A 6,000-nucleotide genomic window follows, 5' to 3' on the forward strand; every position below is an offset into this window, starting at 1 on the left:
CAAAGGTAAATTTTAATCACTCAGATATTACTCAGCAGCATACTGCTCACCATTACTGCATTGACTTAATCTAATGTATTTTACAAATCTCTAACACAATTGCCATTTACATGCATGTGTGAACTGAGGTTGAAATCCATTGTCTTAAGATATCAAAACGTGTTAAGTTTCTGAATTTAAAAAGAGCAAGTCCTTGAAATGAGACAAAGCAGGCATTTATCACGGGGAAACAATAGGACATTAGTTTCAATTTATTCCAGCAAGAAACAAAGACATATGGCTGGTGTGTGAGCCAGTTCTTCAGGAGGTACTGTTAACTATGGTGTGTAGAGAGCTAAGTATATTCTAGACATTATTCTAGACATAATTAGTTCCATAAATAACTTCCTTTGTTTGCAATACATCTAATATTTTCCATTGTCTTTCAATTGTCAATCCTTGCAATAACCAGTTTTGTATGTGCTCATTATGGAAAAAAAATCTATAGTGTAATTACTTCCACCCCAATGACATGAATTGATCCACGCTGTGACTACCATAAGAAAAGGATTAGATCATCATCAGACTAATTATGGAAATAGGATACAGCAAATAATATGGGACCCTTGTTGGGTATGTTAGAGATCTAGTTGCACAATAGATTTTATATAAATTCTTACTGCTATAAAAAGAATTCTGACATAAAGCAATCTGAACCACTATGTCAACCTTCTAATGTTACAATATTAATCACATCTCAAATTTGCCCAAGCATTCTCAGTCAGTTAGTATCCATAAAAAGTGATCACTGCAACTTCATTTTCTGGTAAAGATACTAAGCTTACTTCAATGTAAGACATTGTGTAAGTGACCAACATCTAATTAGCACAAGAACTTTTAAAATTATTAAATCAACAGCTCTTTTCAAAAATTGGTTACTGTTGCAATTTTCAGTTTGACTGCCTTTATTTTGGTTGAGATGAACTTTGAAATGATCCTAAGGCATGATTTGAAGACAGGAAGTTGTTCATTTTAAAAAACAGACCTTCACTCAATAGCCACAACATAAGTACTCACATAAACTGATCAGTATTCCAATGCAGTTTTTATAGATTGCCATACACAAAATGTCTTTCCACATTTACAAGAATAATTGTTACGAAGAAATTCATTGCATTTGAAGCATGTGAGATATATTTAAAGGATCTATATCAATACAGACTTTTCTTTCTTTTTGTTGCCCTGTGACCACTCCTTAAACAAGGGTCCTTATTTACTACAGTACCAAGTGGAATGCACTATATCATTAAGTTCCTGGGTAAGAAGAGATGAACAAGTTCACCTTCTTTATTCCCTTGATTGATTGCAACAAGGTTAATTTACAAAGCATCTCTTCCTTTATGGATGCATTTCTCCCAGACCAAATGAATTTGAGTTTTAAATGGAGCCAATTTAACCAGGCTTTGAGTTAACAAAAGAGTTAGCTTATTAGTTACTAAACAAGAGAAGTAATAATGTAACACAATTGAACATAGATTAGGAATAAGATGTGAGACATAAATTTGGACCAGGAAGATTTTTTTTTCATTCGTGAAGAGTAGATAGTGGAATTTTGCAGCTGTTTTATTGGCTAGTATCAGGAGAACTGCAATTGATAGTTGAGCAGTCATGGAGTCATAGAGATGTACAACACAGAAACAAACCCTTCAGTCCAAATCGTCCATGCCAACCAGATATCCCAACCCAATCTAGTCCCACCTGCCAGCACCTGGCTCATATTCCTCCAAACCCTTCCTATTCATATACCCATCCAGATGCCTTTTAAATGTTGTAGTTGTACCAGCCTCCGCCACTTCCTCTGGCAGCTCATACCATACACGTACCACCCTCTGTGTGAAAAAGTTGCCCCTTAGGTCTCTTTTATATTTTTCCCCTCTCACCCTAAACTTATGGCCTCTAGTTCTGGACACCCCACCTCAGGGAAAAGACTTTGTCTATTTATCCTATCCATGCCCCTCATGATTTTATAGACCTCTTTAAAGGTCAGCCCTCAGCCTCCGACGCTCCAGGGAAAACAGCCCTAGCCTATTCAACCTCTCCCTATAGTTCAAGTCTTCCAACCCTGGCAACACCCTTGTAAATCTTTTCTGAACCATTTCCAGTTTCACAACATCTTACCGACAGGAAGGAGACCATAATTGCATGCAATATTCCAACAGTGGTCCAACCAATGTTCTGTACATGCACAACATGACCTCCCAACTCCTGTACTCAATACTCTGACCAATTAAAGGAAAGAATACCAATGACCTTCTTCACTATCCTATCTACCTGCGACTCCATTTCAGGGAGCTATGAACCTGCATTCCAAGGTCTCTTTGTTCAGCAACACACCCTAGGACCTTACCATTAAGTGTATAAGTCCTGCAAAGATTTGCTTTCCAAAAATGCAACACCTTACATTTATCTAAATTAAGCTCTTTCTGTCACTTCTCAGCCCATTGGCCCATTTGATCAAGATCCTGTTGTAATGTGAGGTCACCTTCTTCTCTGTCCACTACACCTCCAATTTTGGTGTCATCTGCAAACTTCCTAACTATACCTCTTATGCTCGCATTCAAATCATTTATATAAATGATGAAAAGTAGTGAACACAGCACCGATCCTTGTGGCACTCCACTGGTCACAGGCCTCCAGTCTGAAAAACAACCCTCCACCATCACCCTCTGTCTTCTACCTTTGAGCCAGTTCTGTATCCAAATGGTTAGTTCTCATTATATTCCATGAGATCTAACCTTGCTAATCAGTCTCCCATGGGGAATGCCTTACTGAACTCCATATAGATCACATCTACCGCTTTGCCCTCATCAATCCTCTAACTTACTTCTTAAAAAAACTCAATCAAGATGTACACCTGCAGTCATTGTTTGGCTGTAACAGTCCTCTTTCTGAAGAAAAAACATGCTGGAATTAAAAGTTCACTTCATCCATAAGTGGGCTGTAATCTGTCATTATGTCTGTTGTCAGACAAGAGTAGGCAACACTTCTTTTTTGAGAAAACAACAAAGCCGAGATCATTGGAGTTTAAGGTGAGCTACCCTCACCTGCTGAATTGTTTGATTTACAGTGATCTCCTAATACTACAACACCATCCCTTCAAAAGCAGTTTTCCTTGATACAAGCCGTGAAACGTCAATATTCTGTTACTAACATAACTGAACAAAAAAAAGCACAAGCTAGATTTGCAATATGGGCTTCTGATCTGCACTAAAGTGAAGCTGATCAGAATCTTCACCCTCTCGATTTGAAACTCTTGAATCCACTTGGAGCCAGACACCAGAAAAACACTAACGTTCCTGTTCAATTGGATGAAAGTCTTGTCGATGATTGCTTTTATTTAAACCGGAGATAACTGTGGGTATCGGTTAAGTATGTAGACATGTCATTTTGCTCTAATAGACTGAAGTTGAATATATTTTTTAAGAAAGGCCTCATCCAGCAAGAAACTGGTTGTATAACCAAATGTGTAATAATCCTCCTACAGATGATGGAAATGTTCATCCAATGTACTTGGACCGAGAGTAAGCGTCCTACGAGAGAAAATGTGAGTCAGTGGTGAGTTGCTCATAGGCAAAACCTCATGTGCGCACTTTTGCTCAAAGTCGGTCTGAATCACAGAATAATATAAAATAACTGTACTAGCAACAGGCTAAATATAACACATCCATTCACCTGGAACCAGTATTGTTTCCAAAATTAAATTATAATCCATACAGTTCAATGTGTCCGTGCTTCAAACTGCATCTCCACTGGAGCACAACCAGATGAGATGTAAAACAGGGTACCTCTGCTCTTTAACATGGATGTAAAAGAACCTATGGGACTATTTTAAAGAAGATCAGAGGGGTTATGTACACAGCGTGCTGACTAGAATGTATCCTTCATTCAAAACTATTTGTTTCTATAAGTTTCACAAGTGTATGGTTAAGTTACTTCCTTCCTTTTGATGGGAAAAGCACATCCTGCCTTGATTATTACATGTCTCGTAGATGCCCAAACATTGTGAGAGTCACAGCGAGGAACATTTCATGAGTACTGCCCAGTATCAAGAGCAAAAGGTAACCAGGGAAATTCAAAATTAAGACCTAATAAGTCCAGTAAGGAATTCAGGAGATGTTTCTCGAATTGAAAGGGTTAAGACTAAGGATATAATTTAGGGAAGATTGTGAAACATGCTATCTCCTGAAGTAATTAGGTCAAGGAGCTTCAGTGTATTTAAGAGAAATTTTACAGGAACCAAAGTTGCTGAAAATAATAGTTACAGTAGGATGAAAGACCACTCTTCTGGAAGATAATCACCGTCTATTTCTGGATGTTGCACTTTAAGAAGGAGGTGAAGTCACTGGAGGGAATGCAGAAAAAAAATTAATTAAGGATTGTACCAGGGATGAGGAATTTCAATTCAGAAGAGAGATTGGAGAAAAGTTTAGACTGTTTGACTTGGAGGAAAAGAAAGCTTAGAAGAGCTTTGATTCAGGCATTCAAAATCATCAACGGCCCAGTCAGAGTGGTTAGGAAGACATTGTTCCTGCTTGTGGAAAGAAGGCACAGATGGCAAGTAATTCATTCAAGAAACAAAAGGGGCACAAGGGGAAAAAAAGCATTTTCACTTGGCAAGTGGAATGCCGAGCCTGAGATTCTTGGAGACAGGTTCCATGGAAACATTCAAGGAGAATTGGAATAGATAGGGTTATGAGGAGAAGATGGGAGAATCATTGTTCATTTGGAGGACTTGTGCAGACTTGATGAGCCTCCCTCACTGATTCAATTCTGTGACACACATAGTTTAGACTGATGGCCTGCTTCAGGGCTAGAATTGCTATGTGAGTCAACGTAACATGACCACACATTTTAAAGAACCATGATGACTGGGAGCAGAGCTGGCCATGAGAACAAAGATGGATGGCTGCAAAAGGGAAGTAATACCATTCAATGGCATCCGCACCACTGACTGTCAACATCCTGAGAGTTAACATTGACTAGAAATTGAGCTGGACTAGCCATATAAATACTGTGGCAACTCAGGGGCAGCACAGTGGCTCAGTAGTTAGCACTTCTGCCTCTCAGTGCCAGGGACCCAGGTTCGATTCCAGCCTCTGGCAACTGTCTGTGTGGAGTTTGCACATTCTCCCGTGTCTGCATGGATTTCCTCCGGGAGCTCCGGTTTCTTCCCACAGTCCGAAGCTGTGCAGATCAGATGAATTGGTCATGCAAAGTTGCCCATAGTGTTAAGTGCATTAGTCAGAAGGGAATGGGTCTGGGTGGGCTATTCTTTGGAGGGTTGGTGTGGAATTGTTGGGCTGACGGGCCTGTTCCCACACTGTAGGGAATCTAATCATCAAGAGCAACTCAGAAGCTGGGAATACTGGGGTGAGTAACTCACCTCCCAAAGCCTGTTCACTATCTACAAGACAAAAGTCAGCACTCTCCACCTGCCCTAATGGGTACAGCACCAACAATACCCAAGAATCTTGATACCATCCTGGATAAACGAGAGTCTGTTTAATTTGCAGACAGACAAGAGACAATAGGTGCAGGAGTAGGCCATTCTGCCCTTTGAGCCTGCACCACAATTCAATATGATCATGGCTGATCATGCTTAATCAGTATCCTGTTCCAGCCTTATCTCCAAAACCCTTGATTCCACTATCCTTGAGAGCGCTATCCAACTCTTTCTTAAATGAATCCAGAGACTGGGCCTCCACTGCCCTCTGGGGCACAACGTTCCACACAGCCACCACTCTCTGGGTGAAGAAGTTTCTCCTCATCTCTGTCCTAAATGGTCTACCCCATATTTTTAAGCTGTGTCCTCTGGTTCGGCACTCACCCATTAGTGGAAACATGTTTCCTGCCTCAAGAGTGTCCAATCCTTTAATAATCTTATATGTCTCAATCAGATCCCCTCTCAGTCTTCTAAACTCAAGGTATACAAGCCCAGTCGCTTCAGTCTTTCAGTGTAAG

At 40.0% G+C, this 6,000-nt stretch overlaps 1 long non-coding RNA gene across 6 annotated transcripts in view; it reads left to right on the forward strand.

Annotated features, from left to right (window-relative positions):
* LOC122554547 overlaps window positions 1-6,000 on the forward strand; it is a 73,660-nt gene that overhangs the window by 45,072 nt on the left and 22,588 nt on the right. Inside the window, exon 4 of one of the 6 annotated variants that reach the window (XR_006313015.1) lies at window positions 3,524-3,594. The exons of 4 other annotated variants lie outside the window; for them this stretch is intronic. This is a non-coding gene — a long non-coding RNA (uncharacterized LOC122554547). The remainder of the gene's footprint in view (window positions 1-3,523; window positions 3,595-6,000) is intronic. One more of the 6 variants, XR_006313016.1, reaches the window with a different exon arrangement.

Source organism: Chiloscyllium plagiosum, chromosome 11 (assembly GCF_004010195.1).
Source record: "Chiloscyllium plagiosum isolate BGI_BamShark_2017 chromosome 11, ASM401019v2, whole genome shotgun sequence".
Lineage (NCBI taxonomy): Eukaryota > Metazoa > Chordata > Chondrichthyes > Orectolobiformes > Hemiscylliidae > Chiloscyllium > Chiloscyllium plagiosum.